The sequence below is a fragment of the Melanerpes formicivorus genome, unplaced genomic scaffold (genome assembly GCF_026170545.1).
Source record: "Melanerpes formicivorus ecotype bairdi unplaced genomic scaffold, bMelFor1.0.p_v2 SCAF_32, whole genome shotgun sequence".
Classification (NCBI taxonomy): Eukaryota; Metazoa; Chordata; class Aves; order Piciformes; family Picidae; genus Melanerpes; species Melanerpes formicivorus.
Window position 1 is genome coordinate 6,750,261 of NW_027142384.1, and position 9,356 is coordinate 6,759,616.

General features: G+C 39.9%; 1 long non-coding RNA gene across 2 annotated transcripts; it reads right to left on the bottom strand.

The window, feature by feature from the left end:
- Window positions 1-4,512: 4,512 nt before the first annotated feature.
- LOC137449688 (uncharacterized) lies at window positions 4,513-9,030 on the bottom strand. 2 transcript variants are annotated; one of them, XR_010989449.1, is made up of 4 exons: window positions 8,891-9,030; window positions 8,489-8,678; window positions 8,065-8,179; window positions 4,513-4,768 (listed from the first exon to the last, which is right to left on the bottom strand). It is a non-coding gene; the product is annotated as an uncharacterized lncRNA (long non-coding RNA). The 2 variants fall into 2 exon arrangements; XR_010989450.1 differs by lacking the exon at window positions 8,489-8,678 and having other exon boundaries at window positions 8,726-9,030.
- Window positions 9,031-9,356: the final 326 nt, after the last annotated feature.

Consider the following 9,356-nt stretch of genomic DNA (forward strand, 5'->3'; position numbering starts at 1 on the left):
AGGGGATCAGGAAGACAGGATACAAACTAGGAGAGCTTAAGGAATTGCTCTGATTATAAGAACCAGATTACTTAAAGCAAGAGAAAGGATGGATACCACAGGGAAGAGATGACAAAATTGATTCTATGTCACTGTAGGCATTGTGGATTTCACAGTAAGCCTGAGCACCAAACAAAATTAATAAATGCTTCAGTCCTCATTGAAGATCTTTCACATTTGTCATTGTGGATTTGCTCTTTCATTCCTTGTAGACTGATCAATGTGAATGATGTTTCACTGTCCCTTTGGAGTCTAGTGAAGGTAGGATGCACCAGATGTATAGACTTACTACCAAAAGATTCCTGAAGTCTCAAGAGTCATGCAGCCCCAGTGAAATCCATGCAAATGTGTCATCTGGTCCAATCTAAAAGAATCCTAAAAGGAACACAAATAGTGGCTAGGATACATAATCATATTGAGAAACTGTTTGGAAAGAGACATATTTTCTGATTGCCATGTAAATGGTCCCAAGACTCACATAAAAGCACTATCTAGCACAGCTACACAAACCTTTTACTAGAAAAGGCAAATAAGATAAGGATGTTCTCTTCTATTGCCTTTGAAGCAATGGCAGACTAACAAAAAAAGCTTTGCTTAAGCTCCTGTTACAGGTGAAATAAATACACCTAGAAGGAAAATATATAAAGTTACTATGTTTTAAGTGTAGGGGGGGAAATCAAAGACAGAAAAAGATTCTCATACGCAACTCAAAAGGTCTGTGTTTTCTGGTGTCTGAGGTCTCCCAGACAATTTCACAGATTGCAATTATTACAAGAAAACAAGCATTCTGTCTTAGAAATATCAAAGTATAGGAGGTAAGAGGCTAACATTTTAAAATTAAGCTAGGCCTTTTGCTTTCACATCAGTGATTTGCACGCCTCTGAAACCATGCCAACCTGCTCTGTGGCTGCCTATCTGGCTGAAATAGAGCACTGGTATTGTCCTTTCCCTAAGGGTAATAATCCCTTTTCATACCTAGAAGACACTTCATAGGATGGTCAAGCCAGAAATTTAACAAGCCAAAGGTTTTTGGAGTCTTTTTTGGTCTTATTTTGTTTGATTTTTTTTTTTTTTTGTGGCCTATTTTTTTGCACAGGACAGAATGCAGTTATGGGGTAGAGCACAGTGCACTGAATGGGTCAAAAAAGGAAAGGCCCAATGTAGCTCATTAAACATGATTACTGGAAGAAAGCTCTGGAGCTGCTGAGTACTGAAAAAGGAGATGCCAAGGAAGGGTCACCTTGCCTAGAAAACATATTCATTACTCTCTTTCCTGTAAGGTCCTTCTGTGGCCAACATAAGATTCATGGAACTATGCTAGTGCCTGCTTGTGTGCTTCAGCAAATGTGCTGCTATCATCTGCTGCTCCTTGTTTTGTAGTTTAAAAAGACAATTTTGACATGTGTCTCAGTTTGGGGCCTGTGTCATCTTCTGCTCCTGCACTGATGAGCACAAGAAAGATCCATTTGTCTGGTCCTCAGACACTATCTAGCTCACATCATTAAGTGACTCTGTTTGTCACAGCAGTTAACTTCATAGTTTATCTATAGGATGGCCTCACTTGCGTCTTCTCAGAATAATAGATTTCCTCCTTACTGCAGAGAAACAGAGGGAAAACACTTGGGAAAAGGAGAAAGGGAATGGAGTAAAACGTGAAAAGCAAGGAACAGAGGGAGGTGAAATTGACAGTTATGTAGGCAGTAGAATAATATTTGTCTCCTCAAATATATATTTTAAAAGTCAGTGCTTTGATAAACTGCATGATTGACAGTGGTGAAAGAGGTTGTTCTGGTCTGCTCTGTTTCTGAACAATAGGACTGTGATATTATTTGTATTGGAAGACCAAGTTGTATGTGGAAAACAAAAACTGTCCTAGCTTCTTGCCTCATCTTATAATGCAGTCACTGCACCTGAGGGTATTTTCACTCCTGACATACAGCAGTTCTCTTATGCCCTCTCAGATCTGGATAACCATGCCAAGAATGACAGCACTGTGCTTACCGTCATAGAATCATAGAACTATAAAATCAATAAGGTTGGAAAAGACCTCAAGGATCATCAAGTCCAACCTGTCACCAAGACCTCAGGACTACTAAAGCATGGCACCAAGTGCCAAGTCCAATCCCCTTTTTTTGAACACCTCCACGATCCCCCTGGGCAGCACATTCCAACAGCTAACAACCCACTCTGTGAAGAATTTTCTCCTCATTGTGCTTCCATGTGAAGCATCAGGATGTCCTGTGATGGAGTGTTGTTTCTTCAACTATGAGATAAATGTGTCTATTCTCCTGGAAACACCAGGTAACATGGGATAGTTCTGGGATTTTCTCAGAACTTCATTGATGTAGCTGGTTTCTTCACAGCAAAGAAAACAGGTTGCCAGGCTGAGTGAGAGCTAAACCCATACTCTGAGTTGCACAACCTGTGGTGCATGGTGGAGGTGATTTTGGTGGACGAGTGAGAGGAATGGGTGAAAAACCATGTGTAAGAGTCCAGATTAAATCTGGAATTAGTATTTTCCCTAGTGGAATAGTCTGATTCCTGATTTTTTTTCGAAGTTATAAACTCCTTCTGAGGTGAGGGCAAACCTCATTGTGGTGCTGGTATTGCCGTGGTGTGGTTGAAAATTAATGCATTGTCCACAGTGCTAAGGCCATTTTCTCATAGAGTCTTAGATATTCTGCATTTATATATATATATATATATATATATATATATATATATATATATATCTTTTTTTAGTTCCTGAGAAAATAGCTAATTATTGTCAAATCTCAAGATTTGAGAGGAATGTATCAGTCCCAACTCCATGCTAGGTGAAATAATTACTGGGATTTTTTTCTGTTGGGATTTTTGTGCTTAGCTTTATGAAGTCTGGAAACATAGATTAATACAGGACACAAACACACTCAAGCTGGCATTCGACATATGCCTGGCAGTAAAGTAGATGACAGATGTTTTTGCCAGAGACATGAGGACAACGGAATGAAATTGTTCAACTCCTTGTTTAGACAATCTGTGATTGAACTTGATTCTAGCGTGGAAGAAAACAAACCTTATTTCAATAAATGTCATAAAACCAGTGAAATACCCAGGTCTGGAACTATTAGTTTCTAGTTATAATCTCTGCAGACCCACCTCCCAGGCTATGTGGGAATTATAAAAGAGCTTCACCCTTGTTTTTTGCTGCCTCAAAACCAGGTGAAGGCTGGATTTCAGCTCCACAGCGAAACGGCCTGCAGTAGGGGACCAATCTGCATTACTTAATGTCTGTGACTTACTCGCGCAGGATCTGTCTCATGTCATAAGCTCCTACAGAGTAACAACCTGGAGTTTTCTCCAGATGTTCTCTAAGTGCAAGACCCCATGCCTCTTTTCTTATTCATCTGTTTGAAAATAGATCATCCACTGCCACTTCCATGTTTATATATCTGCAGTTTCACAGCAAGACATGCTTGTTTGTGAATCAGAAGCTAATAAATGGTCTGATTTTTATGTACATGTAAGCTTGCAGTGTGCCCAGGTGGCCAAGAAGGCCAATGGCATCCTGGCCTGTGTCAAGAATAGTGTGGCCAGCAGGAGAAGGGAAGTCATTCTACCCCTGTACTCAGCACTGGTTAGGCCACACCTTGAGTACTGTGTCCAGTTCTGGACCTCTCAATTTAAGAAGGACATTGAGACTCTTGAATGTGTCCAGAAAAGGGCAGTGAGGTTGGGGAGAGGCCTCGAGCACAAGCCCTACAAGGAGAGGCTGAGGGAGCTGGGGTTGTTTAGCCTGGAGAAGAGGAGGCTCAGAGGAGACCTTCTTGCTCTCTACAACTACCTGATTGCAGCCAGGAGGGAGTTGGTCTCTTCTCCCAGGCAACCAGCTCCAGAACAAAAGGACACAGTCTCAAGCTGCACCAGGGGAAGTTTAGGCTAGAGGTGAGGAGAAAGTTCTTCACAGAGAGAGTCATTAGCCATTGGAATGGGCTGCCCAGGGAGGTGGTGGGGTCACCATCCCTGGAGGTGTTCAAGAGGAAATTGGATGTGGCACTTGGTGCCATGGTTTATTCATGAGGTCTGTGGTGACAGGTTGGACTCAAATGATCTTTGAGGTTTTTTCCAACCTTGTTGATTCAATGATTCTATGATTCTCTAGGCACTCTGAATTGCAAAGCTTAGGATATTTTGGAAAGGCAACTAAATTAGATGTACCCTTTCTCAAAGACTCACTGAAACACGCAGGTGAAAATCCCTAATTGAAACCTAACCTTTGCTGCTACATACAGAGGACGTTTCTAGCTTTTTATATCCTTTTAATGGCACTAAGAAAGTTAGAGAGTATGCAAATTATAGCCTTTACTTCAAACTTCACAGAGTCCAAGTAATATTGTAGCACCTGTGTTTTCCCATGCTCTTTGACCCAAGGTCAAGTGTGGATGATGATAAAACTTTTGATACATAAGACTTGAACTCAGACAAAAATGTTGCTGCTGAGCAACAAAAGTGTTTAATAGAATCACAGAATTGTTTACACTGGAAAAGACCTTTTGATGACTGAATCCATGTCTCAACACCAGAGAAACTTCATGGCTCTTCTTCATGCATCCAGGTATGAAATCCCTTCAACCAGGTCCAAAAAGAATGGGAAAAGAAAGTGGGGAGGTCTAAATAAACTGTTGTTCTCTTCCTTCTTATTCTTCAGGGGAACAGGTCATCTTTGGTTTTCCTGAAAGACCTTATTCTTCTGAAAGAACAGAAAGAAATATAGTAAAACCTTTCTTTTCCCTTACTGTGAACCTACTGCAGTTTTCCTTTCTCTCTTATTCTCAAGGAACATGTAAATATGACTCCTGAAAATAGTGCAACATATCTTCCACTCATTCTGCTACACACTTTTCCATTCAATTGTTCACTCCTTGGGGACACCAGTTCCATCCTAGTATCTGAATTATCCTGAGTTTGTGACATACAAGCTTGAAAATTATGATACCATGGAGGATTTGACAAATATTTGTGTCATCGACTTGATTACCTACCCTACATGTTCTGTTTGTGCTTTTGTGGAGTCATAAGAGTGATTCAGTCACTTGACTCAATTCTCATGTGTGTTACTTTTGTGTCATCATCTCCCATATGTTTCCCTCATCCCAGTGGTCTGAAATCCTCTGTGATACTAGACAGCTGTCAGCAAGGAATAATGTGTGAAGAAATAATATGCCTTAATGGAACCAAAATCTGTTGCTGATACACCTCAGTCTTCCTTATTTAGCACATCTTATTTTTTTGAGCCACTTCTTCCTTTTTATCTCCATTTCCAATTCCCATTGATGAGTGGGCTCATGTTTTTCAGCTTCCTTCCTCTGAATAATCTACCTTTCTTATTTCCCTTTTATGCTTTACTTGCCAATTCTTTCTGCATGAGTCCTTCTTCAGAAGGTTGACACTTTCCTTTCAAATTAATTGCCACACATGCAGGCATATGTACTCACAGTTCTGTCCCCTATCCATGGCATAAACACTTCTTCATACTCCTCCACACTTCATCCTCTGCTTTATCTCCATTAATCTCTGTCCCTGCAAGTTTTTCTTCATTAGCATTCTTGGTTTTCTCCTCATCTCAGACGTTTTCTGGAGGTAACTGGGTGATATATATGAGCTGCTCTCATTTCACTCTAAGTATTTCTCAGTGGTAGAAGTGGTCCCTGCCTGAACAACTCTTCTCAGCCACTTCTCACAGCAGAATGAGCCACTGTGAACTCTGGCTCATCAGGACTTCAGACTGAGCTCATTGCTGGGATGCATTTGATGCAAGAGAGCTAGGAAGAGTCAATTGGAGTTTTGATTAGAGAATCCAAGACTCAAAATGTGGCTTTGGCAGTTGTTGTAACCTACTTGCTGTAAGAAAGTAATTCCTACTGGGGACTGGAAGGAGGTTAAGCAGGCAGCAGATTTGCTGTTGGTGTCAGAGTGAGTTTTGTTAACTTTATATCATTTCAGAGCTCTCTTCCAGGAAGGACATTCTCCATGTGGGTCTTGGACTTATTTGATAGCCTTGCTTCCTAAAAGAGCAGCTTCAGGTAAGAATCTCCTTCTATAATTGTCCTATCCTTGTTCATTTTCCCAATGTTGAAATCATTATGCTAGGCTAATAAAAGTGCTTTATGTTGTTACAGAAAGAAATATCATGTCCTACATCTCATTGCCTGAAGTTATTTCCTCCACTTCCCCACTCGTCTCCTGCTCTCCTTTTGTTTTCTTTGCATCATGTCCTGAGAGATAGGAACACACTGCTTATTGTACTGCATCCTGATTTTCTGCCAAAATCCTTATTTCTGTTTTAGTTGATTCCACTTTGCTGCAGTAAGTTTTTCTTCAACTGCAGCTTGAGAGCTATGAATCATTTTCGGCTAAGTGCAGAGTTTATACTTTCCTTTGATTTACTGGCAGTAAAATATTGTCTGATCAGATGTCTTAGCAAAATATTATTCTCATCTAAGGATCACATTTTTACCTTTCAAAGAAAAACAGAGTTTCACTTGAAGATAAAAAATCAGAGAGATGAAGAATGTAAACAGAGTTTAGATTCTCTTATCACAGTTAAGGAAGAAATAAAATACCCCAAACTATTTTAAAGAGAGACCCTATAAAAGGAAGTCTTCGAAACCACTTCCCATTTCATAGGACAGGATATGCCAAAGAAATGATACAGCTTGGCACAAATAACAAAGATAATTTCAACTTTAAATGCTACAAGGACATTTAAAGATATCTCAGGACATAAATCCCATTTTGATTACATTCTTCAGCTTTACTTTCATGTTCATCTTTTTTCTGGGTAGAAGGGGAACCTACAAGGATAGTCAAAACTTGTGGTTTGTAAAAATTATGAGCATCCTGTAAGCAGGTCTGGAAATTAAAACCTTACATTTCTTCCCCATGAAAGCCCAGAGAAGAAAGCCAGCAAATAATCTTCTTCCCTTTGCTTTTATCACTCATTGCTGACCTGGAAGATGAGAGGTAATTCAAACTCTAATTGTGTCAATAGGAGCTAAGCAAAGAAAACCAAAACTATATTAAAACAAACAGTCTGCAGCCACTGAATCTCTCCTCTGTCAGACTCATCACCCTGGGGACACTGATGGACGAGTCAGAATTCAAATACTGTAGGCTGATATCACTGATGAGAACAGGCCTTGCTGGCTGCTAAACAGATGGGCACCCTGAGATCTACAGAGCCATGCACATATCCTCCACTGATGGAAATCAGCACTTCTCTGCAGGAGTCAGTAAAGAGATATCAATATTCAACAGCTGGGAATCCTGCCTATACAATTTTCAGTTTGGGTTAAGCTCCAGAATCACAAGTGTTGGATCCAAGAACAAGACATGAGAGTTCCCTTAGGACTTTGTCATTTTTAAGTGCCAAGAAAAACCACACAAGCATCAAGAAAACCTTCATCAATACAGACCTTCATGTTTTGCATACAGGCAGGGTTCACAGGGAAAAGACAAGTTGAGAGAGCTCTAAGAATTTAATTAGGAGTGCAATCCTATAGGCCTCTTGTTCTTAAACCATTTATGTTAGACGGATGAGTAACAATATTAAAAGTCAGTACCTTGTGTCCCTAGGGTGAAAAGTGGGAATTTTTTACTGTTGGGAAAAATACCAAACCATCTGTTTTCCATCAAGGAATGGATCTTCAATGTGCCACAAAGAACTATGTATGGTTTAGTTCATTTTTCTATACAGATTCTAATTCTGCTCCTACAATGAAAGCTCTCTAAAATCATTCTGTTAAAGGGAGTATGAGGAAGGAGTGAGAGAAAATTAAAGGGAAAGTAATACATACACAAATCACAGGCCTTTACTAAGTCTTATGCTCCCAGTTCACAGAGTGAGAAGAATAACTCAGGTCAGGGAAAATCCCAACAAGGTCTATAGCATGGTTGATACACTTTGTTGAGATAAACCAACTTGCACCCTCATTTTTCTTCCATCCCAAAACACAAAATATATGTAAAGCAAACAAACACTCTTACATGTCCTAGAAGATGATAGTAGATGTCCTGTTAAGCTCTGCCAACTCCTGAAAGTCAGAGTGGGTAGCATCCATCTTAAGGTATACGTATAGAATGATGGTCAATTAAATCAAACCTGGAAGTAAAAGCTTGACATTTTAAAGTGTTATTCCTTGTTAACACACAGACATACCAATAGAAATGCAATTCATCTCCAAAGTATTCCAGAATCTTCCAAAATAGTCCACAGAAATATTTGTAGAGCTCAGACACATTGAGAAACCTTTGGTTGTGCATTCCTGATCTATGGTATTACTGAACTTTAGAATTATCCAATGATTTCAGAGGATGCAATGAGGCTTATTCTCCTAGGTATGCAATGCAATGAATGCAGGACACCACACATGCACAAGCAGTGTAGATTCAAGTGATACTTCAAAGATACCTAAGACATGGGTTGGAGTTGAGAATCCAGATCCTCTGTATAAATCTTGATCATCTGTTTCCATATGTGGGATTATTCCACCTTGTGCCCAGGGACACAGAAGAAGAAAGGTTCCTTGAAAAATATCTTCAGCCTTGTGTGAGGCTGGGCACAATCCAATTCTAAATTATCCATGGAAAGCAGTTCTGATCTGAAGAGAAAGACAGACATTTGCAGAGAAATGTTTTCAGGACCTACTTGTACAACAGCTGCTAGAAAGGTCATCGTAGGGCATCGGCTAATGTTTGTTCCTGTGCCTTTCACTGAACAAACTTAAAATAAGGCTGGTTTCATATAAGTAATAACTCAGCCAATTGGGAAAAAAAAAAATAGAAAACTAAGAAGAGCCCTGTTCATTACCACCTTATGATGTGAGGAAACTAATGCTGAGATCTTATTGCAGTTTGGTGATAGCATCTTTGTTCCTTATGAAGCCAGCCAGTTAGTAGAAACAACTGCCAAAAATAAGTCCTGTCGCTCCTAGACAAGGACACAGCAACCCTAGCGGGGACAATGGAGTCAGCCTGGAGAGTCTGAAAAGTGAAAGGAAGAGAGTAATATTGAAAACAAGTTTGTTTTGTACTCACTACTGGGTGTATCCTCGTTCTGAATGAGGAAGTAACTTAATTTAAAATTGCAACCAGCTGAAAAACCTCAGCTTTATGGTGATTGAAGTTCAGTTTTTCACATCCCTTTGCTGTTACCTTACACCCTGTTGCATTTTCATAACTGACCAGGAGTCAAACTTCAGTGCTGCTCAGACTGGTCAATTTGGTGACCAAGGCCAGATTCCTTGTGAAACAGCCAATGTAGAAAACCTGTTTCTACA